The sequence below is a fragment of the Ambystoma mexicanum genome, chromosome 5q, assembly GCF_040938575.1.
Source record: "Ambystoma mexicanum isolate Mex_15411 chromosome 5q, UKY_AmexF1_1, whole genome shotgun sequence".
NCBI classification, from domain to species: Eukaryota; Metazoa; Chordata; class Amphibia; order Caudata; family Ambystomatidae; genus Ambystoma; species Ambystoma mexicanum.
Window position 1 is genome coordinate 7,911,370 of NC_090933.1, and position 27,852 is coordinate 7,939,221.

The following is a 27,852-nucleotide window of genomic DNA, read 5'->3' on the forward strand; positions in this document are numbered from 1 at the left end:
GGGTCTCAGATTTGGAAAGGGAAGGAGTTGGATATCACATTTCATGTTAGATGTAGGATCTCAGGTTTGGTATTAGAGGCATTGAGATATCACATCTCATGCTATCAGAAGGGTCTCAGGATTGGAATGGGAAGGAGTTGGATATCACATCTCATGCTAAAGGGAGGGTCTCAGGAATGGAAGGGGAAGGATTTGGATATCACATCTCATGTTATAGGAAGGATCTCAGGTTTGGTATTAGAAGCATTGAGATATCACATCTCATGCTATCGGAAGGATCTCAGGTTTGGTATTAGAGGCATTGAGATATCACATCTCATGCTAAAGGGAGGGTCTCAGATTTGGAAGGGGAAGGATTTGGATATCACATCTCCTTTTATAGGAAGGATCACAGGATTGGTATTAGAAGCATTGAGATATCACATCTCATGCTATGGGAAGGGTCTCAGGATTGGAATGGGAAGTAGTTGGATATCGCATCTCATGCTATAGGAAGGGTCTCAGGTTTGGAACGGGAAGGAGTTAGATATCACATCTCATGTTATAGTAAGAGTCTCAGGTTTGGTATAAGCATTGAGATTTCACATCTCTGCTATCGGAGGTGTCTCAGGATTGGGATGGGAAGGAATTGGATATCACATCTCATGCTATAGGAAGGGTATCAGGTTTGGAACGGGAAGGAGTTGGATATCCCATCTCATGTTATAGGACGGGTCTCAGTTTTGATATTAGAAGCATTGAGATATCACATCACATGCTGTAGGAAGGGTCTCAGGTTTGGAATGAGAAGGATTTAGATATCACATCTCATGTCAAAGGAAGGATCTCAGGTTTGGTATAAGCATTGAGATATCACATCTCTGCTATTGGAAAGGTCTCAAGATTGGAATGGGAAGGACTTGGATATCACAATTCATGTTATAGGAAGGGTCTCAGGTTTGGTATTAGAAGCATTGAGATATGACATCTCATACTATAGGAAGGGTCTCAGGATTGGAATGGGAAGGACTTGGATATCACATCTCATGTTATAGGAAGGGTCTCAGGTTTGGTATTAGAAGCATTGAGATATCACATCTCATGCTATAGGAAGGGTCTCAGGAGTGGAATGGGAAGGAGTTGGATATCACATCTCATGATAAAGGAAGGGTCTAAGGTTTGGAAGGGGAAGGATTTGGATATCACATCTCATGTTATTGGACTGGTCTCAGGTTTGGTATTAGAAGCATTGAGATATCAAGTCTCATGGTATAGGACGGGAGTTTGATATCACATCTCATGCCATGGTATGGGTCTCAGGTTTTGTAGAAGCATTGGGATATCACATCTCATGCTATCGGAAGGATATCAGGATTAGATTTGGAAGGAGTTGGATATCCCATCTCATGTTATAGGAAGGGTCTCAGGATTGGAATGGGAAGGACTTGGATATCACATCTCATGCTGTAGGAAGGCTCTCAGGTTTGGAAAGGGAAGGAGTTGGATATCACATTTCATGTTAGAGGTAGGATCTCAGGTTTGGTGTTAGAGGCATTGAGATATCACATCTCATGCTATCAGAAGGGTATCAGGACTGGAATGGGAAGGAATTGGATATCACATCTCATGCTAAAGGGAGGGTCTCAGGTTTGGTATTAGAAGCATTGAGATATCACATCTCATGCTATCGGAAGGATCTCAGGTTTGGTATTAGAAGCATTGTGATATCACATCTCATGCTATAGGAAGGGTCTCAGGATTGGAATGGGAAGGAGTTGGATATCACATCTCATGTTATAGGAAGGATCTCAGATTTGGCATTAGAAGCATTGAGATATCACATCTCATGCTATAGGAAGGGTCTCAGGATTGGAATGGGAAGGAGTTGGATATCACATCTCATGCTAAAGGAAGGGTCTCCGTTTTGGTAGAAGCATTGAGATATCACATCTCATGCTATAGGAAGGGTCTCAGGATTGGAATGGGAAGGAGTTGGATATCACATCTCGTGCTATAGGAAGGGTCTCAGGTTTGGTATAAGCATTGAGATATCACATCTCTGCTATCGGAAGGGTCTCAGGATTGGAATGGGAAGGACTTAGATATCACATCTCATGCTATAGGGAGGGTCTCAGTATTGATATTAGAAGCATTGAGATATCACATCTCATGCTATCGGAAGGGTCTCAGGATTGGAATGGAAGGAGCTGGATATCACATCTCATGCTAAGACCTGATATACCCTTCCTATAAAATGAGATGGGAATATCCAACTCCTTCCCATTCCAATCCTGAGACCCTTCCGATAGCAGAGATGTGATATCTCAATGCTTATACCAAACCTGAGATCCTTCCTATAACATGAGGTGTGATATCCAACTCCTTCCCATTCCAATCCTGAGACACTTCCTATAGCATGAGATGTGATATCTCACTGCTTATACCAAACCTGATACCCTTCCTATAGCATGAGATGTGATATCCAACTCCTTCCCATTCCAATCCTGAGTCCCTTCCTATAGCATGAGATGTGATATCTCAATGCTTCTAATATCAAACTTGAGACCCTCCCTATAGCATGAGATGTGATATCCAAGTCCTTCGCATTCCAATCCTGAGACACTTCCTATAGCATGAGATGTGATATCCCAATGCTTCTAATACCAAACCTGAGACTCTTCCTATAACATGAGATGGGATATCCAACTCCTTCCCATTCCAATCCTGAGACCCTTCCAAAAGCAGAGATGTGATATCTCAATGCTTATACCAAACCTGAGACCCTTCCTATGGCATGAGATGTCATATACATATCCTTCCCATTCCAATCCTGAGACCCTTCCTATAGCATGAGATGTGATATCTCAATGCTTATACCAAACCTGAGACCCTTCCTATAGCATGAGATGTGATATCCAACTCCTTCCCATTCCAATCCTGAGACCCTTCCTATAGCATGAGATGTGATATCTCAATGCCTCTAATTCCAAACCTGAGATCCTTCCTCTAACATGAAATGTGATATCCAACACCTTCCCTTTCCAAACCTGATAGCCTACCTATAGCTTGAGATGTGATATCCAAGTCCTTCCCATTCCAATCCTTAGACCCTTCCTACAGCATGCAATATGATATCTCAATGATTCTAATAACAAACCTGAGACCCGTCCTATAACATGAGATGGGATATCCAACTCCTTCCCATTCCAATCCTGAGACACTTCCGATAGCAGAGATGTGATATCTCAATGCTTATACCAAACCTGAGACCCTTCCTATAACATGAGATGTGATATCCAACTCCTTACAAATCCAATCCTGATACCCTTCCGATAGCATGAGATGTGATATCCCAATGCTTCTACCAAACCTGAGACCCATACTATGGCATGAGATGTGATATCAAACTCCTTCCCATTCCAATCCTGAGACCCTTCCTATAGCTTGAGATGTGATATCCAACTCCTTCCCATTCCAATTCTGAGACCCTTCCTATACCATGAGACTTGATATCTCTGAGACCCGTCCTATAACATGAGATGTGATATCCAAATCCTTCCCCTTCCAAACCTTAGACCCTTCCTTTATCATGAGATGTGATATCCAACTCCTTCCCATTCAAATCCTGAGACCCTTCCGATGTCATGAGATGTGATATCTCAATGCTTCTAATATCAAACTTGAGACCCTCCCTATAGCATGAGATGTGATATCCAAATCCTTCCCATTCCAATCCTGAGACCCTTCCTATAACATGAGATGGGACTATCCAACTCCTTCCCATTCCAATCCTGAGACCCTTCCGATAACAGAGATGTGATATCTCAATGCTTATACCAAACCTGAGATCCTTCCTATAACATGAGATGTAATATCCAACTTCTTCCCATTCCAATCCTGAGACACTTCCTATAGCATGAGATGTGATATCTCACTGCTTATACCAAACCTGAGACCCTTCCTATAGCATGAGATGTGATATCCAACTCCTTCCCATTCCAATCCTGAGACCCTTCCTATAGCATGAGATGAGATATCTCAATGGTTCTAATACCAAACCTGAGACTCTTCCTATAACATGAGATGGGATATCCAACTCATTCCCATTCCAATCCTGAGACCCTTCCGATAGTAGAGATGTGATATCCAACTCCTTCCCATTCCAATCCTGAGACCCTTCCTATAGCATGAGATGTGATATCTCAATGCTTATACCAAACCTGAGACCCTTCATATAGCATGAGATGTGAAATCCAACTCCTTCCCATTACAATCCTGAGACCCTTCCTATAGCATGAGATGTGATGTCTCAATGCTTCTAATACCAAACCTGAGATCCTTCCTATAACATGAGATGTGATATCCAACTCCTTCCATTCCAATCCTAAGACCCTTCCTATAGAATGAGATGTGATATCTCAATGCTTCTAATATCAAACTTGAGACCCTCCCTATAGCATGAGATGTGATATCCAAGTCCTTCCCATTCCAATCCTGAGACACTTCCTATAGCATGAGATGTGATATCTCAATGCTTCTAATACCAAACCTGAGACTCTTCCTATAACATGAGATGGGATATCCAACTCCTTCCCATTCCAATCCTGAGACCCTTCCAAAAGCAGAGATGTGATATCTCAATGCTTATACCAAACCTGAGACCCTTCCTATGGCATGAGATGTCATATACATATCCTTCCCATTCCAATCCTGAGACCCTTCCTATAGCATGAGATGTGATAACTCAATGCTTATACCAAACCTGAGACCCTTCCTATAGCATGAGATGTGATATCCAAGTCCTTCCCATTCCAATCCTTAGACCCTTCCTATAGCATGCAATATGATATCTCAATGAATCTAATACCAAACCTGAGACTCTTCCTATAACATGAGATGGGATATCCAACTCCTTCCCATTCCAATCCTGAGACCCTTCCAAAAGCAGAGATGTGATATCTCAATGCTTATACCAAACCTGAGACCCTTCCTATGGCATGAGATGTCATATACATATCCTTCCCATTCCAATCCTGAGACCCTTCCTATAGCATGAGATGTGATATCTCAATCCTTATACCAAACCTGAGACCCTTCCTATAGCATGAGATGTGATATCCAAGTCCTTCCCATTCCAATCCTTAGACCCTTCCTATAGCATGCAATATGATATCTCAATGATTCTAATAACAAACCTGAGACCCGTCCTATAACATGAGATGGGATATCCAACTCCTTCCCATTCCAATCCTGAGACCCTTCCGATAGCAGAGATGTGATATCTCAATGCTTATACCAAACCTGAGACCCTTCCTACGGCATGAGATGTCATATACAACTCCTTCCCATTCCAATCCTGAGACCCTTCCCATAGCATGAGATGTGATATCTCAATGCTTATACCAAACCTGAGACCCTTCATATAGCATGAGATGTGATATCCAACTCCTTCCCATTACAATCCTGAGTCCCTTCCTATAGCATGAGATGTGATGTCTCAATGCTTCTAATACCAAACCTGAGATCCTTCCTATAACATGAGATGTGATATCCAACTCCTTCCATTCCAATCCTGAGACCCTTCCTATAGCATGAGATGTGATATCTCAATGCTTCTAATATCAAACTTGAGACCCTCCCTATAGCATGAGATGTGATATCCAATTCCTTCCCATTCCAATCCTGAGACACTTCCTATAGCATGAGATGTGATATCTCAATGCTTCTAATACCAAACCTGAGACTCTTCCTATAACATGAGATGGGATATCCAACTCCTTCCCATTCCAATCCTGAGACCCTTCCAAAAGCAGAGATGTGATATCTCAATGCTTATACCAAACCTGAGATCCTTCCTATAACATGAGGTGTGATATCCAACTCCTTCCCATTCCAATCCTGAGACACTTCCTATAGCATGAGATGTGATATCTCACTGCTTATACCAAACCTGATACCCTTCCTATAGCATGAGATGTGATATCCAACTCCTTCCCATTCCAATCCTGAGTCCCTTCCTATAGCATGAGATGTGATATCTCAATGCTTCTAATATCAAACTTGAGACCCTCCCTATAGCATGAGATGTGATATCCAAGTCCTTCGCATTCCAATCCTGAGACACTTCCTATAGCATGAGATGTGATATCCCAATGCTTCTAATACCAAACCTGAGACTCTTCCTATAACATGAGATGGGATATCCAACTCCTTCCCATTCCAATCCTGAGACCCTTCCAAAAGCAGAGATGTGATATCTCAATGCTTATACCAAACCTGAGACCCTTCCTATGGCATGAGATGTCATATACATATCCTTCCCATTCCAATCCTGAGACCCTTCCTATAGCATGAGATGTGATATCTCAATGCTTATACCAAACCTGAGACCCTTCCTATAGCATGAGATGTGATATCCAACTCCTTCCCATTCCAATCCTGAGACCCTTCCTATAGCATGAGATGTGATATCTCAATGCCTCTAATTCCAAACCTGAGATCCTTCCTCTAACATGAAATGTGATATCCAACACCTTCCCTTTCCAAACCTGATAGCCTACCTATAGCTTGAGATGTGATATCCAAGTCCTTCCCATTCCAATCCTTAGACCCTTCCTACAGCATGCAATATGATATCTCAATGATTCTAATAACAAACCTGAGACCCGTCCTATAACATGAGATGGGATATCCAACTCCTTCCCATTCCAATCCTGAGACACTTCCGATAGCAGAGATGTGATATCTCAATGCTTATACCAAACCTGAGACCCTTCCTATAACATGAGATGTGATATCCAACTCCTTACAAATCCAATCCTGATACCCTTCCGATAGCATGAGATGTGATATCCCAATGCTTCTACCAAACCTGAGACCCATACTATGGCATGAGATGTGATATCAAACTCCTTCCCATTCCAATCCTGAGACCCTTCCTATAGCTTGAGATGTGATATCCAACTCCTTCCCATTCCTATTCTGAGACCCTTCCTATACCATGAGACTTGATATCTCTGAGACCCGTCCTATAACATGAGATGTGATATCCAAATCCTTCCCCTTCCAAATCTTAGACCCTTCCTTTATCATGAGATGTGATATCCAACTCCTTCCCATTCAAATCCTGAGACCCTTCCGATGTCATGAGATGTGATATCTCAATGCTTCTAATATCAAACTTGAGACCCTCCCTATAGCATGAGATGTGATATCCAAATCCTTCCCATTCCAATCCTGAGACCCTTCCTATAACATGAGATGGGACTATCCAACTCCTTCCCATTCCAATCCTGAGACCCTTCCGATAACAGAGATGTGATATCTCAATGCTTATACCAAACCTGAGATCCTTCCTATAACATGAGATGTAATATCCAACTTCTTCCCATTCCAATCCTGAGACACTTCCTATAGCATGAGATGTGATATCTCACTGCTTATACCAAACCTGAGACCCTTCCTATAGCATGAGATGTGATATCCAACTCCTTCCCATTCCAATCCTGAGACCCTTCCTATAGCATGAGATGAGATATCTCAATGGTTCTAATACCAAACCTGAGACTCTTCCTATAACATGAGATGGGATATCCAACTCATTCCCATTCCAATCCTGAGACCCTTCCGATAGTAGAGATGTGATATCCAACTCCTTCCCATTCCAATCCTGAGACCCTTCCTATAGCATGAGATGTGATATCTCAATGCTTATACCAAACCTGAGACCCTTCATATAGCATGAGATGTGAAATCCAACTCCTTCCCATTACAATCCTGAGACCCTTCCTATAGCATGAGATGTGATGTCTCAATGCTTCTAATACCAAACCTGAGATCCTTCCTATAACATGAGATGTGATATCCAACTCCTTCCATTCCAATCCTAAGACCCTTCCTATAGCATGAGATGTGATATCTCAATGCTTCTAATATCAAACTTGAGACCCTCCCTATAGCATGAGATGTGATATCCAAGTCCTTCCCATTCCAATCCTGAGACACTTCCTATAGCATGAGATGTGATATCTCAATGCTTCTAATACCAAACCTGAGACTCTTCCTATAACATGAGATGGGATATCCAACTCCTTCCCATTCCAATCCTGAGACCCTTCCAAAAGCAGAGATGTGATATCTCAATGCTTATACCAAACCTGAGACCCTTCCTATGGCATGAGATGTCATATACATATCCTTCCCATTCCAATCCTGAGACCCTTCCTATAGCATGAGATGTGATAACTCAATGCTTATACCAAACCTGAGACCCTTCCTATAGCATGAGATGTGATATCCAAGTCCTTCCCATTCCAATCCTTAGACCCTTCCTATAGCATGCAATATGATATCTCAATGAATCTAATACCAAACCTGAGACTCTTCCTATAACATGAGATGGGATATCCAACTCCTTCCCATTCCAATCCTGAGACCCTTCCAAAAGCAGAGATGTGATATCTCAATGCTTATACCAAACCTGAGACCCTTCCTATGGCATGAGATGTCATATACATATCCTTCCCATTCCAATCCTGAGACCCTTCCTATAGCATGAGATGTGATATCTCAATCCTTATACCAAACCTGAGACCCTTCCTATAGCATGAGATGTGATATCCAAGTCCTTCCCATTCCAATCCTTAGACCCTTCCTATAGCATGCAATATGATATCTCAATGATTCTAATAACAAACCTGAGACCCGTCCTATAACATGAGATGGGATATCCAACTCCTTCCCATTCCAATCCTGAGACCCTTCCGATAGCAGAGATGTGATATCTCAATGCTTATACCAAACCTGAGACCCTTCCTACGGCATGAGATGTCATATACAACTCCTTCCCATTCCAATCCTGAGACCCTTCCCATAGCATGAGATGTGATATCTCAATGCTTATACCAAACCTGAGACCCTTCATATAGCATGAGATGTGATATCCAACTCCTTCCCATTACAATCCTGAGTCCCTTCCTATAGCATGAGATGTGATGTCTCAATGCTTCTAATACCAAACCTGAGATCCTTCCTATAACATGAGATGTGATATCCAACTCCTTCCATTCCAATCCTGAGACCCTTCCTATAGCATGAGATGTGATATCTCAATGCTTCTAATATCAAACTTGAGACCCTCCCTATAGCATGAGATGTGATATCCAATTCCTTCCCATTCCAATCCTGAGACACTTCCTATAGCATGAGATGTGATATCTCAATGCTTCTAATACCAAACCTGAGACTCTTCCTATAACATGAGATGGGATATCCAACTCCTTCCCATTCCAATCCTGAGACCCTTCCAAAAGCAGAGATGTGATATCTCAATGCTTATACCAAACCTGAGACCCTTCTTATGTTATGAGATGTCATATACATGTCCTTCCCATTCCAATCCTGAGACCCTTCCTATAGCATGAGATGTGATATCTCAATGCTTATACCAAACCTGAGACCCTTCCTATAGCATGAGATGTGATATCCAACTCCTTCCCATTCCAATCCTGAGACCCTTCCTATAGCATGAGATGTGATATCTCAATGCCTCTAATACCAAACCTGAGATCCTTCCTCTAACATGAAATGTGATATCCAACTCCTTCCCTTTCCAAACCTGAGAGCCTACCTATAGCATGAGATGTGATATCCAAGTCCTTCCCATTCCAATCCTTAGACCCTTCCTATAGCATGCAATATGATATCTCAATGATTCTAATAACAAACCTGAGACCCGTCCTATAACATGAGATGGGATATCCAACTCCTTCCCATTCCAATCCTGAGACACTTCCGATAGCAGAGATGTGATATCTCAATGCTTATACCAAACCTGAGACCCTTCCTATAACATGAGATGTGATATCCAACTCCTTCCCATTCCAAACCTGAGACCCTTCCTATAGCATATGTGATATCCAACTCCTTCCAATTCCAAACATGAGACCCTTCCCATAGCAAGAATGTAATATCCAACTCCTTCCCATTCCAATCCTGAGACCATTCCTATAGCATGAGATGTGATATCTCAATGCTTCTAATACCAAACCTGAGATCCTTCCTATGACATGAGATGTGATATCCAATTCCTTCCCATTCCAAACCTGAGACTCTTCCTACAGCATGCGATGTGATATCTCAATGCTTCTAATACCAAACCTGAGACCAGTCCTATAACATGAGATGGGATATCCAACTCCTTCCCGTTCCAATCCTGAGACACTTCCAATTGCAGAGATGTGATATCTCAATGCTTATACCAAACCTGAGACTCTTCCTATAACATGAGATGTGATATCCAACTCCTTCCCGTTCCAAACCTGAGACCCTTCCTATAGCATGAGATGTGATATCCAACTCCTTCCCATTCCAATCCTGAGACCCTTCCGATAGCATGAGATGTGATATCTCAATGCCTCTAATACCAAACCTGAGATCCTTCCTATAACATGTGATGTGATATTCAATTCCTTCCCCTTCCAAACCTGAGACCCACCCTTTAGCATTAGATGTGATATCCAACTCCTTCCCATTAAAATCCTGAGACCCTTATGATAGCATGAGATGTGATATCTCAATGCCTCTAATACCAAACCTGAGATACTTCCGATAGCATGAGATGTGATATCTCAATGCTTCTAATACCAAACCTGAGATCCTTCCTATAACATGAGATGTGATATCCAACTCCTTCCCATTCCAATCCTGAGACCCTTCTGATAGCATGAGATGTGATATCTCAATGCCTCTAATACCAAACCTGAGATCCTACCTCTAGCATGAAATGTGATATCCAACTCCTTCCCTTTCCAAACCTGAGAGCCTACCTATAGCATGAGATGTGATATCCAAGTCCTTCCCATTCCAATCCTTAGACCCTTCCTATAGCATGCAATATGATATCTCAATGATTCTAATAACAAACCTGAGACCCGTCCTATAACATGAGATGGGATATCCAACTCCTTCCCATTCCAATCCTGAGACACTTCCGATAGCAGAGATGTGATATCTCAATGCTTATACCAAACCTGAGACCCTTCCTATAACATGAGATGTGATATCCAACTCCTTCCAATTCCAAACATGAGACCCTTCCCATAGAAAGAATGTAATATCCAACTCCTTCCCATTCCAATCCTGAGACCATTCCTATAGCATGAGATGTGATATCTCAATGCTTCTAATACCAAACCTGAGATCCTTCCTATGACATGAGATGTGATATCCAATTCCTTCCCATTCCAAACCTGAGACCCTTCCTACAGCATGCGATGTGATATCTCAATGCTTCTAATACCAAACCTGAGACCAGTCCTATAACATGAGATGGGATATCCAACTCCTTCCTGTTCCAATCCTGAGACACTTCCGATTGTAGAGATGTGATATCTCAATGCTTATACCAAACCTGAGACTCTTCCTATAACATGAGATGTGATATACAACTCCTTCCCGTTCCAAACCTGAGACCCTTCCTATAGCATGAGATGTGATATCCAACTCCTTCCCATTCCAATCCTGAGACCCTTCCGATAGCATGAGATGTGATATCTCAATGCCTCTAATACCAAACCTGAGATCCTTCCTATAACATGTGATGTGATATTCAATTCCTTCCCCTTCCAAACCTGAGACCCTCCCTTTAGCATGAGATGTGATATCCAACTCCTTCCCATTCCAATCCTGAGACCCTTATGATAGCATGAGATGTGATATCTCAATGCCTCTAATACCAAACCTGAGATACTTCCGATAGCATGAGATGTGATATCTCAATGCTTCTAATACCAAACCTGAGATCCTTCCTATAACATGAGATGTGATATCCAACTCCTTCCCATTCCAATCCTGAGACCCTTCTGATAGCATGAGATGTGATATCTCAATGCCTCTAATACCAAACCTGAGATCCTACCTCTAAAATGAAATGTGATATCCAACTCCTTCCCTTTCCAAACCTGAGACCCTGCCTATAGCATGAGATGTGATATCCAAGTCCTTCCCATTCCAATCCTGAGACCCTTCCTATAGCATGAGATGTGATATCTCAATGTCTCGTCGTCGTGTTGAGTCTGCAGCAGCAGAGTTGAGTAAAAGACGTCCCAAACGAAGGAACCCGCACAGTTTGTTACCACAGCAGGGCAACGGAGCGGCGGTGTGTATCTGAGCCAAATGTACACTACTCACTTCAGACCTGGGAACGCCAAGTTACGAATCATGTGAGAGTGACAAGGACTCGATATACTACACAACCCGGCGGCGGTTACAGAGCAAGACTCCTGTGTAGGCTGGTCAGTCTGCTGGATGGCCCAGAGACGCTTCCGAAGGCTTACTAGCAGGAGATGGTGAAGATGCCGAGAATAGCTGTCCCCGCTATTCCAAGGGTCGAAGTACCAGTACAGGCCTTCTGGTTCGATCAAAGGTGAAAAGGGTTTCACAAGGCGACAGCAGTGCAGAGGAGCAGTACTTCAGCGGGTCACCAGCGATTCCTCGGTTCAGCCTCTTGGTTGCAGGATACTTGGCTCCTGTATACCTTCGTTCGTGAGAACTCAGGAGATCGACATGGTAGTGGTGTTTCCAGCCCCCTCTTATCCACGGTTCCCTTCGCGCCAAAATGGAGGGGACCCAATGGGAGATCCGCTCATCAACACTCACACCATTCGTGGACCTATCACGGACCAAGGTGGTCCCAGGCATTCACACCACCCTAGACTCTCTGGCACCCAGGATGTGTATTGGGACCAGACATCCCAGCCCACATCCTGGAGGCACACACAAGACATGTAGAAGCCCGCGAAAGCATCTGTGTTTCGCGGGAAAGTACATGCCCAAATAAGGAAGGCCCCAGGTCGGCTTGACCTGGGGAAGGTGAAGGGAGCAAGATGGTCAGCGGACAGGACAAAGGAGCCTCGTGGTCTGGCCATTTTGGGCTCTAGGCCACCATTTTGGGTTAAGCGCGAGAAACGCGCTTAGAACGCCAAAAGGAGCTCAAAACACAATAAAGGATCGCTGCCACCATTCCCGTCCGTGAATCACTTGCACCAATCAGTTACAATCCTGGAAGAGTATCTAGGGCCTGTAGAAGGCTAGAGACCCAAGAGAGCAGTAACTTATCTTACAGTGCCCTCTTGTGTCATGTTGCACGAAAGCCGCAACATGATAAAAGAAACTACGGAAACGAGCGTTTCCTGGTACTGACTGTCTTAAGGGCATGACAGTTTCCCCGTAAGAAAGGAGCGAAAGCCCAGAGGAGTGCGGCAGAAGGCTGCACTTCTCTGGCAAAGTCGAGAACAAGGTGAAAAACAACAGCAAAAAGTTTAGGGGTTGCCACATGGAAGGAAAATTACCTACAATTACGAAATCTTTCCTAACACTCGCCCCTCCCAGACTATGGACAGGGGGAACTAATCCACCCCTGGATGAGTCTCTTGTTCAGGTCGGTTAAACATTCTGCACAACCCATCAGCATTGCTATGTTGGACACCTGGCCTATGCTCAATAGTGAAGTCGAAGCCTTGTAGACTTATGGACCACCTAAGCAACTTTGGATTCTCCCCCTTCATGTTTATTAGCCACTTTACGGGCTTATGGTCAGTTTGCACAGTGAAGTGGGTCCCATAGAGGTAGGGCCTCAGCTTCCTTAGGGCCCACACAACAGAGAAACATTCTTTCTCTACCGTGGACCATCTGAGCTCTCTGTCCTTAAACTGGCGACTAATAAAACCAATAGGGTGTTCCTTACCCTTCTCATCTACTTGCGATAGTACAGCTCCTATCCCAGTGTCAGAGGCGTCCGTCTGCACGATAAAAGGTCTTTGATAATCAGGGGCCCTGAGGACAGGGGCCTGGCACAAGGAGTCTTTTAAGCCATTGAAGGCCTTCTCACACTCGTCGGTCCAAGTTACCTTCTTGGGTTTCTTCAGAGTTGTGAGGGCAGTCAGAGGGGCAGCTATGGTGCCATAGTCTGCCACAAAATTGCGGTAATACCCTGTGAGTCCTAAGAAGGCTCTCACTTGGGATTGTGTAGTGGGGGTAGGCCAGTCTTGTACTGCTTGTACTTTACTGGGTAGAGGCTGTATCCTCCCTCCACCTACTTCATGTCCAAGGTAAAACACTGAGCCTTGTCCAATCTGGCATTTACTAGCCTTTATGGTCAAGTGTGCTTTCTGAAGAGCCTGGAGCACAATCCCGAGGTGTTTCACATGGTCTTCCCAGGTGGCACTGAAAACTGCTATATCGTCCAGATATGCAAGACAGAATTCGTCCAACCCATTCAAAACATGATGCACAAGCCTCTGGAAAGTGGCAGGTGCATTCTTCAACCCGAACGGCATTACCCGGTATTGGTAAAGGCCGTCTGGAGTAGAAAACGCTGTCTTCTCCTTGGCATGTTCTGCTAAAGCTATTTGCCAATAGCCAGCAGTGAGGTCAAACGTGCTGAGGTACTTGGAGGCACCCAAAGTATCCACCAGCTCATCTGTTCGAGGCAAGGGGTGCATCTGTCTTGGTGACAGCATTCAGAGCCCTGTAATCCACGCAGAACCTCAATTCAGAAGTGCCTGCCTTTGGAAGGAAAACCACAGGGCTGGACCAAGGACTACTAGAGGGTTCAATCACCCCAAGGTCTAACATCTTGTTGACCTCGGTCTTAATATAAGACCGTACTTTGTCTGACATCCTGTATCCCCTACTTTTGGTAGGTACACTGTCTCCTGTGTCTATGTTATGTTTGCACCAAGGTGTCAAACCAGGCGACTGTGAAAACAGGGGGGAAAACTGCCTAAGCAAACTTTTCACCTCAGCCTGCTGATCAGAAGTCAGGTGAGGGGCCCCTCGGACACCCTCAAAGGAGCTATCTGAAGGACCGCTTTGGAACAGGTCGGGGAGAGGTTCAGACTCCTCTTCCTCAACATCTGAAGCCAGTAACAGTGCTGCGATTTCGACTCTTGGGACGAAAGCCTTCAGCCTATTCACGTGAAACACTTTTGGAGCCTGTCCAGGCCTTCCAAGGTCCACTAAATAGTTAACCTCACCCAGGGGCTCCACCACTGTGTAAGGGCCTGACCATTTGTCCTGTAAAGCTCAAGGCCTTATGGGATTCATGATCAGGACTTGCTGACCAGGTGTAAAGTTGATGAGGGAAGCTTTCTGGTCGTACCAATGTTTCACCAGTGCTTGTCCTGCCTTCAATTTATCACTAGCCAAGCCCATCAGAAGTACCATCCGTTTTCTGAGCTCTAGCACATAATCAACTACGTTGGTAGTAACAGGGGGAGTGGGCATCTCCCATCCCTCTTTGACTATGGCTAAGGGTCCCCGTACAGGATGACCAAACAGAAGTTTGAAGGGGCTGAAGCCAACACCCTCCTGTGGTACCCCTCGGTAGGCAAACAGTAAGCATGGTAAAAGAAGATCCCATTGTCTTCTCTGAAGCTTCTCCAGAGCCCCAATCATGCTTTTTAACGTTCTGTTGAAACGTTCCACCAGACCATTGGTCTGGGGGTGGTATGCAGAAGAGAACATGTAGGTGACCCCACATTCTTTCCACATAGCCTGCATATACTTCGACATAAAGTTGCTGCCACGATCTGACACAACTTCTTTAGGGAAGCCAACCCTAGTAAATATGCCAAGTAAAGCTTTTGCAACTGACTTGGCAGTTACAGTTTTCAATGGGATGGCCTCAGGATATCTGGTTGCATGGTCGACCAGCACCAGGATAAACCTATTGCCCGAGGATGTTTGCGGGTCAAGGGGACCAACGATGTCGATCCCTACCCTTTCAAATGGTACCCCCACAACTGGGAGCGGTACCAACGGAGCTTGGATTGTCGAGCCAACCTTACCAGATAACTGGCAGGAGGCACAACTCCTGCAGTGACTTTCTACTTGCACCCCCATCTTGGGCCAGTAGAAGTGCATGGATAACCTTTGCTTGCTCCTCTTAATACCAAGGTGACCAGCAAGGAGCACTTCATGCGCCAACTGCAGGAGGAAGGGCCTAACAGCAAGGGGAACCACCAACCTCCTATGGTCTCCTTCTGTAGACTCTGTGGGCTCACTATACAGGAGTCCACCTTCCCAATAAATCCTATGCGTCCCAGGAGGTTCACCCTCAAGCTGGGAGCAGGCCTGTCTCCTTAGGCCTTCCAGAGATGGGCACTCACGTTGGCCTTTACTGAATTCGTCCCTATCAGGACCTCCTTCAACTAACAAGTCTTTTAGTTCAGGATGGTCGTTGGGGTCAAATACTTCAGGCATCGCCACCTCCTCGTCAGGCCTGGGCGATTGACCAACTTCCTCCACCGCAGTGGTAGGCGAGCTCGGGGGAATATTCTCTTTCCCTCGTCTTGACTTGTTGACTCCTTTCGCCTTGGGTTTCCCCTTCGGCTGGGGCGGCGTATTGGTCTTGGCCAATTCTGCCCGTGCTTGAGACCGTGTGTAGGGTCTTTCGGCAGTGTCTCCTACGAGCCCTAAAGCTCTGAGATCATTACCTAACAAGACCTTTCCCGGGACGTTTCTCTGAATGCTCACTGGAATCCTGACTGCTGTACCATTTAAAGTAAGATTTACAGGTATTACTGGGAACATACGGAGTGGGCCGTCAGCCAACTTAGTGGGCATCAGAGTAGCTCTGGCAACTTCCTCTGAGTCTACCAAGGTAGAATCCACTACAGTTCGACTGCACCCACTATCCCTAAGAGCTGGAGTATCTACTCCATTGATCAGCACACTGTCTTTAAAGTAGTGCTTGGTATTATCTGTAATCCTAGCATAAGCCTCTGCGACTTTAGGCTCCCAGGAACCCAGGGAAACTAAAACTACCTCAGCCTCTATCCCGCTGGGAAATGAGTCTGAGGAGAAGGATGCTCCTGTAATCTCTTCTTCCTCGTAGGAGGAGAAGGCCAGATTAGCGGAGTGGACCCCCAAAGGTCAAACCTTACACCGGGGATCCCCCTTCACGTGGTCAGTTGCTCCACAAGCAAAACAAGATCCATTGGGTCTGTTTACATAGGGAGGCTTATTGTAACCAGAGTTCTGTTTCGGAGGCTGACCTCCACTACCCTGTGAGTTCTCTTGTGTCTTACCCTTATTTTTCTTTTTGTGGCCCTTTTGAGAAGAAGATTTATCAGATTCTCCACCCTCCTTATCTTTGGACTTTTTCCCTTCCTCCTGCTTACCAGGATGAGTTTTGTCCTTATGGGACACTCGATGTGACACCCATAAGTCTGCTGCAATGGCCAGCTTCTTAGGATCTATCTCCTTCGAATCGGCCAAATGCTGCTTAAGCTCCGGGGAAGAAGATGCAAAAATGTGTTCCAGCATGACAAGATTTATCATGCCTTCGAAGGTAGAAACCTTATAACCTTCGACCCAGCCAGTTAAGTTTTTCAAGGATTCAGTGACATAAGATACCCAAGTACCACCTTCCTTTTTCTTATACTCTATGAATCGTTTCAAATATTGGGCCGGAGTCTTCCCAAACTTTAAAATGAGAGTTTGCTTTAACATTGCAAAATCAGCTTGCTCAGCCTTCGACATTTCCATAATGGCACTACAGCCAGAATGGGGCAGTCTGCTGAGTAACCAGGCAATCTTATCAGCATTGTCAACTTGTTGAACTTCGCATGCATACTCAAACGCATTCATCTAGTCCATAATGTCATTCCTTTCCTCATACACAATGACCAGATCTTTCGGAAACCGTGGATGAGAGGAGGCCCCAGACCCATGTCCAGGACCCTTGGACCCATTTGCAACCTGAAGCTTGGCCAGTTCCAACTGGTGATCCCTGTCTTTCTGTTTTTCTGACTGTTCGATTTTTAGTTTGGCTATGCTGAATTCAAGCTCCTTCTGCCTAAACCGCAGCTCTTGCTTCTTGAATTCAAGCATAGCCTCCCCATCAACACTGGCAGAGGAAACATTAGACATCTCATCCTCCCTGTCCTCGTGGTCGCGGTGGATCAGTGCAGCGGCAGAACCGTCGGTTCTACCAGTGAGAGCAGCCCCACCTCCTTCCGCACTGTCCTCAGAAGTTATAGCGTCAAGCTGCGCTTCTTGCCACGCCACGATTCTTTGGATCATATCCAATTTCGTGCCTTGAGAGGAAACACTGCACACATTTTTTTCAATGTTTCTGATTTGGAAGCATTTAAAGTTAACAAGGTATTTGTTTCCATACTGTTAGATAGGACTATGGCCTTTTTAAAGTTATACTACAACAATTCACTACGTGTCCTGGTAGGAATAACTTGAAATGCCTTAGTTCGTGCGCAACACTGGATACCTTCAGTCGTATCCCACCGCTGTACACCAATTTGTTAAGACGGATTTCTGAACTCTGTCCTGGTGGCGCAGAAGTTCAGAAGGTCAACCTAATTACTTGGAACAGGGTAACCTCTGGACAAGCCAGACCAATCAAGGTAGCGATCGCGGCGGTCAAGACTAGGTCTCAAGAGGGGTGAGGGTGACTGAAAGCCTGCAATGAGCACACAAAGCAAGGACACTTACAAACTACTCCAAACAGGTGCTATATTAAAAATATATACACATTTATTCCAAGGCCTTTAAAACAATGACCGTAGCGAGAAATCACAATACAACTCTAGTAAACCAACACATACCATACCAATACAATATATATACAAATACAAACAAGTCTCAAGCGTTAGATGCACGAAATGTGTAGTCCACCTAAAAGGGAAGGAAAACAGGCAGTGCGAAATAATGCTTAGACCCAGTCCGCCTTCAGAGGCACCTAACTAAAAGGAAGTCCGAGCCCTACGAAGAGTGGAGCCTTGTGCTCAAAAGTACCTGCACACGCTGGTGCCAACGGGCAAAAGGGGAGTCTCTTCGAGGGAGATCAGGCAGTTCAGTTTAGTGCACAAACGAAGAACAACAGTGTTCCGCGACTCAAGCGCAGCCTCCACTGTGGGCAGAAGCAGAGCGCGAGTACGGAAAGGCGTGCTGTTTTGACACAGCGGGGAAAAGCTATGGGCTCCTGCAGGAGGGCGACCAGTTCCTAGCTATGCTACTCACCGGACCCCGATGCAAGCAGACCCAGGCTTCTCCGCGTCAGTTTCAGTCGCTGGCAGGTTCAGAAGAGCAGGGGACGTCTCGTCGTCGTGTTGAGTCTGCAGCAGCAGAGTTGAGTAAAAGACGTCCCAAACGAAGGAACCCGCACAGTTTGTTACCACAGCAGGGCAACGGAGCGGCCGTGTGTATCTGAGCCAAATGTACACTACTCACTTCAGACCTGGGAACGCCAAGTGTACGAATCGTGAGAGAGTGACAAGGACTCGATATACTACACAACCTGGTGGCGGTTACAGAGCAAGACTCCTGTGTAGGCTGGTCAGTCTGCTGGATGGCCCAGAGACGCTTCCGAAGGCTTACTAGCAGGAGATGGTGAAGATGCCGAGAATAGCTGTCCCCGCTATTCCAAGGGTCGAAGTACTAGTACAGGCCTTCTGGTTCGATCAAAGGTGAAAAGGGTTTCACAAGGCGACAGCAGTGCAGAGGAGCAGTCCTTCAGCGGGTCACCAGCGATTCCTCGGTTCAGCCTCTTGGTTGCAGGATACTTGGCTCCTGTATTCCTTCGTTCGTGAGAACTCAGGAGATCGACATGGTAGTGGTGTTTCCAGCCCCCTCTTATCCACGGTTCCCTTCGCGCCAAAAAGGTGGGGACCCAATGGGAGATCCGCTCATCAACACTCACACCATTCGTGGACCTATCACGGACCACGGTGGTCCCAGGCATTCACACCGGACCAGACATCCCAGCCCACATACTGGAGGCACACACAAGACATGTAGAAGCCCGCGAAAGCATCCGTGTTTCGCGGGAAAGTACATGCCCAAATAAGGAAGGCCCCGGGTCGGCTCGACCTGGGGAAGGTGAAGGGAGCAAGACGGTCAGCGGACAGGACAAAGGAGCCTCGTGGTCTGGCCATTTTGGGAGCCAGGCCACCATTTTGGGTTAAGTGCGAGAAACGTGCTTAGAACGCCAAAAGGAGCTCAAAACACAAGAAACGATCGCTGCCACCATTCCCGTCCGTGAATCACTTGCACCGATCAGTTACAATCCTGAAAGAGTATCTAGGGCCTGTAGAAGGCTAGAATCCCAAGAGAGCAGCAACTTAGCTTATAGTGCCCTCTTGTGTCATGTTGCACGAAAGCCGCAACATGATAAAAGAAACTACGGAAAACAGCGTTTCCCGGTACTGACTGTCTTAAGGGCATGTCAGTTTCCCCGTAAGAAAGGAGCGAAAGCCCAGAGGAGTGCGGCAGAAGGCTGCACTTCTCTGGCAAAGTCGAGAACAAGGTGAAAAACAACAGCAAAAAGTTTAGGGGTTGCCACATGGAAGGAAAATTACCTACAATTATTAAATCTTTCCTAACAGATATCACATCTCATGTTATAGGAAGAGTCTCAGGTTTGGTATAAGCATTGAGATATCACATCTCTGCAATCGGAAGTGTCTCAGGATTGGGATGGGAAGGAGTTGGATATCCCATCTCATGTTATAGGACGGGTCTCAGGATTGTTATTAGAATCATTGAGATATCATGTTGCATGCTGTAGGAAGGGCCTAAGGATTGGAATGGGAAGGACTTGGATATCACAACTCATGCTATGGATAGGCTCTCAGGTTTGGAAAGGGAAGGAGTTGGATATCACATTTCATGTTAGAGGAAGGATCTCAGGTTTGGTATTAGAGGCATTGAGATATCACATCTCATGCTATAGGAAGGGTCTCAGGATTGGAATGGGAAGGAGTTGGATATCACATCTCATGCTATAGGAAGGGTCTCAGGTTTGGTATAGGCATTGAGATATCACATCTCATGCTATAGGAAGGGTCTCAGGATTGGAATGGAAGGAGTTGGATATCACATCTCATGTTAAACGAAGGATCTCAGGTTTGGTATTAGAAGCATTGAGACGTCACATCTCATGCTATAGGAAGGGTCTCAGGATTGGAATGGGAAGGAGTTGGATATCACATCTCATGCTATAGGAAGGGTCTCAGGTTTGGTATAAGCATTGAGATATCACATCTCATGCTATCGGAAGGGTCTCAGGATTGGAATGGGAAGGAGTTGTATATGACATCTCAAGCCATAGGAAGGGTCTCAGGTTTGGTATAAGCTTTGAGATATCACATCTCTGCTATCGGAAGGGTCTCAGGATTGGAATGGGAAGGAGTTGGATATCCCATCTCATGTTATAGGAAGAGTCTCAGGTTTGGTATTAGAAGCATTGAGATATCACATCTCATGCTATAGGAAGTGTCTCAGGATTGGAATGGGAAGGACTTGGATATCACATCTCATGCTATAGGGAGGGTCTCAAGTTTGATATTAGAAGCATTGAGATATCACATCTCATGCTATAGGAAGGGTCTCAGGATTGGAATGGGAAGGAGTAGGATATCACATCTCATGCTATAGGAAGGATCTCAGGTTTGGTATAAGCATTGAGATATCACATCTCATGCTATAGGAAGGGTCTCAGGATTGGAATGGGAAGGAGTTGGATATCACATCTCATGATAAAGGAAGGGTCTAAGGTTTGGAAGGGGAAGGATTTGGATATCACATCTCATGTTATAGGACGGGTCTCAGGTTTGGTATTAGAAGCACTGAGATATCAAGTCTCATGGTATAGGAAGGGTCTCAGAATTGGAATGAGAAGGAGTTGGATATCACATCTCAAGCTATAGGAAGGGTCTCAGGATTGGAATGGGAAGGAGTTTGATATCACATCTCATGCAATAGTATGGGCCTCAGGTTTGGTATAAGCATTGGGATATCACATCTCATGCTATCAGAAGGGTATCAGGATTGGAATTCCAAGGAGTTGGATATCCCATCTCATGCTATAGGAAGGGTCTCAGGTTGGAATGGGAAGGAGTTGGATATCACATCTCATGTTATAGGACGGGTCTCAGGTTTGGTATTAGAAGCATTGTGATATCACATCTCATGCTATAGGATGTGTCTCAGGATTGGAAAGGGAAGGAGTTGGATATCACATCTCATGCTATAGGAAGGGTTTCAGGTTTGGTAGAAGCATTGAGATATCACATCTCATGCTATAGGAAGAGTCTCAGGTTTGGGAAGGGAAGGATTTGGATTTCACATCTCATGTTATAGGATGGTTCTCATGTTTGGTTTTTGAAGCATTGAGATATCACATCTCATGCTATCGGAAGGGTCTCAGGTTTGGAATGGGAAGGAGTGGATATCACATCTCATGTTATAGGAAGGGTCTCAGGTTTGGAATGGGAAGGAGTTGGATATGACATCTCTTGTTATAGGGAGGGTCTCAGGATTTGAATGGTAAGGAGTTGGATATCACATCTCATGCTATAGGAAGGGTCTCAGGTTGGAATGGGAAGGAGTTGGATATCACATCTCATGTTATATACAGGAAGGGTCTCAGGATTGGAATGGGAAGGATTTGGATATCACATCTCTTGCTATAGGAAGGGTCTCAGGTTTTTTATTAGAAACATTGAGATATCACATCTCATGCTATAGGAAGGGTTTTAGGATTGGAATGGGAAGTATTTGGATATCACATCTCATGCTAAAGGAATGGTCTCAGGTTTGGAAGGGGAAGGATTTGGATATCACATCTCATCCAATAGGAAGGGTCTCAGGTTTGGAATGGGAAGGAATTGGATATCACATCTCATGTTATAGGAAGGGTCTCAGGTTTTTTATTAGAAACATTGAGATATCACATCTCATGTTATAGGACGGTACCCAGGTTTGTTATTAGAAGCATTGAGATATCACATCTCATGGTATAGGAAGGGTCTCAGGGTTGGAATGGGAAGGAGTTGGATAATCTCATGTTAAAGGACGGGTCTCTGGTTTGGTATTAGAATCATTGAGATATCACATCGCATGCTGTAGGAAGGGTCTAAGGATTGGAATGGGATGGACTTGGATATCACATCTCATGCTATAGGTAGGCTCTCAGGTTTGGTATAAGCATTGAGATATCACATCTCATGCTATAGGAAGGGTCTCAGGTTTGGTATAAGCATGGAGATATCACTTCTCATGCTATAGGAAGGGTCTCAGGATTGGAATGGGAAGGTGTTGGATATCACATCTCATGCTATAGGAAGGGTCTCAGATTTGGTATAAGCATTGAGATATCACATCTCATGCTATAGGAAGGGTCTCAGGATTGGAATGGGAAGGAGTTGTATATGACATCTCAGGCCTTAGGAAGGGTCTCAGGTTTGGTATAAGCATTGAGATATCACATCTCTGCTATCGGAAGGGTCTCAGGATTGGAATGGGAAGGAGTTGGATATCCCATCTCATGTTATAGGAAGGGTCTCAGGTTTGGTATTAGAAGCATTGAGATATCACATCTCATGCTATAGGAAGGGTCTCATGATTGGAATGGGAAGGACTTGGATGTCACATCTCATGCTATAGGGAGGGTCTCAAGTTTGATATTAGAAGCATTGAGATAACAAATCTCATGATATCGGAAGGGTCTCAGGATTGTAATGGGAAGGAGTTGGATATCACATCTCATGATAAAGGAAGGGTCTAAGGTTTGGAAGGGGAAGGATTTGGATATCACATCTCATGTTATAGGACGAGTCTCAGGTTTGGTATTAGAAGCATTGAGATATCAAGTCTCATGGTATAAGAAGAGTCTCAGAATTGGAATGGGAAGGAGTTGGATATCACATCTCAAGCTATAGGAAGCGTCTCAGGATTGGAATGGGAAGGAGTTTGATATCACATCTCATGCCATAGTATGGGTCTCAGGTTTGGTAGAAGCATTGGGATATCACATCTCATGCTATCGGAAGGGTATCAGTATTGGATTTGGAAGGAGTTGGATATCCCATCTCATGCTATAGGAAGGGTCTCAGGTTAGAATGGGAAGGAGTTGGATATCACATTTCATGTTATAGGAAGGGTCTCAGGATTGGAATGGGAAGGACTTGGATATCATATCTCATGCTATAGGAAGGCTCTCAGGTTTGGAAGGGGAAGGAGTTGGATATCACATTTCATGTTAGAGGAAGGATCTCAGGTTTGGTATTAGAGGCCTTGAGATATCACATCTCATGCTATAGGAAGGGTCTCAGGATTGTAATGGGAAGGAGTTGGATATCACATCTCAAGCTATAGGAAGGGTCTCAGGTTTGGTATAAGCATTGAGATATCACATCTCATGCTATAGGAAGGGTCTCAGGATTGGAATGGGAAGAAGTTGGATATCACATCTCATGCTATAGGAAGGTTCTCAGGTTTGGTATAAGCATTGAGATATCACATCTCATGCTATAGGAAGGGTCTCAGGGTTGGAATGGGAAGGAGTTGTATATGACATCTCATGCCATAGGAAGGGTCTCAGGTTTGGTATAAGCATTGAGATATCACATCACATGCTATAGGAAGGGTCTCAGGATTGGAATGGGAAGGACTTGGATATCACATCTCATGCTATAGGCAGGGTCTCAGGTTTGGAAAGGGAAGGAGATGGATATCACATTTCATGTTAGAGGTAGGATCTCAGGTTTGGTATTAGAGGCATTGAGATATCACATCTCATGCTATCAGAAGGGTCTCAGGATTGGAATGGGAAGGAGTTGGATATCACATTTCATGCTAAAGGGAGGGTCTCAGGTTTGGAAGGGGAAGGATTTGGAAATCACATCTCATATTATAGGAAGGATCTCAGGTTTGGTATAAGAGGCATTGAGATATCACATCTCATGCTATCATAAGGGTCTCAGGATTGGAATGGGAAGGAGTTGGATATCACATCTCATGTTATAGGAAGGATCTCAGGTTTGGTATTAGAAGCATTGAGACATCACATCTCATGCTATAGGAAGGGTCTCAGGATTGGAATGGGAAGGAGTTGGATATCACATCTCATGCTATAGGAAGGGTCTCAGGTTTGGTATAAGCATTGAGATATCACATCTCATGCTATAGGAAGGGTCTCAGGATTGGAATGGGAAGGATTTGGATATCACATCTCATGCTATAGGAAGGGTCTCAGGTTTGGTATAAGCATTGAGATATCACATCTCATGCTATAGGAAGGGTCTCAGGATTGGAATGGGAAGAAGTTGGATATCACATCTCATGCTATAGGAAGGGTCTCAGGTTTGGTATAAGCATTGAGATATCACATCTCATGCTATAGGAAGGGTCTCAGGGTTGGAATGGGAAGGAGTTGTATATGACATCTCATGCCATAGGAAGGGTCTCAGGTTTGGTATAAGCATTGAGATATCACATCACATGCTATAGGAAGGGTCTCAGGATTGGAATGGGAAGGACTTGGATATCACATCTCATGCTATAGGCAGGGTCTCAGGTTTGGAAAGGGAAGGAGATGGATATCACATTTCATGTTAGAGGTAGGATCTCAGGTTTGGTATTAGAGGCATTGAGATATCACATCTCATGCTATCAGAAGGGTCTCAGGATTGGAATGGGAAGGAGTTGGATATCACATTTCATGCTAAAGGGAGGGTCTCAGGTTTGGAAGGGGAAGGATTTGGAAATCACATCTCATATTATAGGAAGGATCTCAGGTTTGGTATTAGAAGCATTGATATATCACATCTCATGCTATCGGAAGGATCTCAGGTTTGGTATAAGAGGCATTGAGATATCACATCTCATGCTATCATAAGGGTCTCAGGATTGGAATGGGAAGGAGTTGGATATCACATCTCATGTTATAGGAAGGATCTCAGGTTTGGTATTAGAAGCATTGAGACATCACATCTCATGCTATAGGAAGGGTCTCAGGATTGGAATGGGAAGGAGTTGGATATCACATCTCATGCTATAGGAAGGGTCTCAGGTTTGGTATAAGCATTGAGATATCACATCTCATGCTATAGGAAGGGTCTCAGGATTGGAATGGGAAGGATTTGGATATCACATCTTATGCTATAGGAAGGGTCTCAGGTTTGGTATAAGCATGGAGATATCACTTCTCATGCTATAGGAAGGGTCTCAGGATTGGAATGGGAAGGAGTTGGATATCACATCTCATGCTATAGGAAGGGTCTCAGATTTGGTATAAGCATTGAGATATCACATCTCATGATATCGGAAGGGTCTCAGGATTGGAATGGGAAGGAGTTGGATATCACATCTCATGATAAAGGAAGGGTCTAAGGTTTGGAAGGAGAAGGATTTGGATATCACATCTCATGTTATAGGACGGGTCTCAGGTTTGGTATTAGAAGCATTGAGATATCAAGTCTCATGGTATAAGAAGGGTCTCAGGATTGGAATGGGAAGGAGTTTGATATCACATCTCATGCCATAGTATGGGTCTCAGGTTTGGTAGAAGCATTGGGATATTACATCTCATGCTATCGGAAGGGTATCAGTATTGGATTTGGAAGGAGTTGGATATCCCATCTCATGCTATAGGAAGGGTCTCAGGTTGGAATGGGAAGGAGTTGGATATCACATTTCATGTTATAGGAAGGGTCTCAGGATTGGAATGGGAAGGACTTGGATATCATATCTCATGCTATAGGAAGGCTCTCAGGTTTGGAAGGGGAAGGAGTTGGATATCACATTTCATGTTAGAGGAAGGATCTCAGGTTTGGTATTAGAGGCCTTGAGATATCACATCTCATGCTATAGGAAGGGTCTCAGGATTGGAATGGGAAGGAGTTGGATATCACATCTCATGTTATAGGAAGGATCTCAGGTTTGGTATTAGAAGCATTGAGACATCACATCTCATGCTATAGGAAGGGTCTCAGGATTGGAATGGGAAGGAGTTGGATATCACATTTCATGCTAAAGGGAGGGTCTCAGGTTTGGAAGGGGAAGGATTTGGAAATCACATCTCATATTATAGGAAGGATCTCAGGTTTGGTATTAGAAGCATTGAGATATCACATCTCATGCTATCGGAAGGATCTCAGGTTTGGTATAAGAGGCATTGAGATATCACATCTCATGCTATCATAAGGGTCTCAGGATTGGAATGGGAAGGAGTTGGATATCACATCTCATGTTATAGGAAGGATCTCTGGTTTGGTATTAGGAGCATTGAGACATCACATCTCATGCTATAGGAAGGGTCTCAGGATTGGAATGGGAAGGAGTTGGATATCACATCTCATGCTATAGGAAGGGTCTCAGGTTTGGTATAAGCATTGAGATATCACATCTCATGCTATAGGAAGGGTCTCAGGATTGGAATGGGAAGGATTTGGATATCACATCTCATGCTATAGGAAGGGTCTCAGGTTTGGTATAAGCATTGAGATATCACATCTCATGCTATAGGAAGGGTCTCAGGATTGGAATGGGAAGGATTTGGATATCACATCTCATGCTATAGGAAGGGTCTCAGGTTTGGTATAAGCATTGAGATATCACATCTCATGCTATAGGAAGGGTCTCAGGATTGGAAAGGGAAGGATTTGGATATCACATCTCATGCTATAGGAAGGGTCTCAGGTTTGGTATAAGCATTGAGATATCACATCTCATGCTATAGGAAGGGTCTCAGGATTGGAATGGGAAGAAGTTGGATATCACATCTCATGCTATAGGAAGGGTCTCAGGTTTGGTATAAGCATTGAGATATCACATCTCATGCTATAGGAAGGGTCTCAGGGTTGGAATGGGAAGGAGTTGTATATGACATCTCATGCCATAGGAAGGGTCTCAGGTTTGGTATAAGCATTGAGATATCACATCACATGCTATAGGAAGGGTCTCAGGATTGGAATGGGAAGGACTTGGATATCACATCTCATGCTATAGGCAGGGTCTCAGGTTTGGAAAGGGAAGGAGATGGATATCACATTTCATGTTTGAGGTAGGATC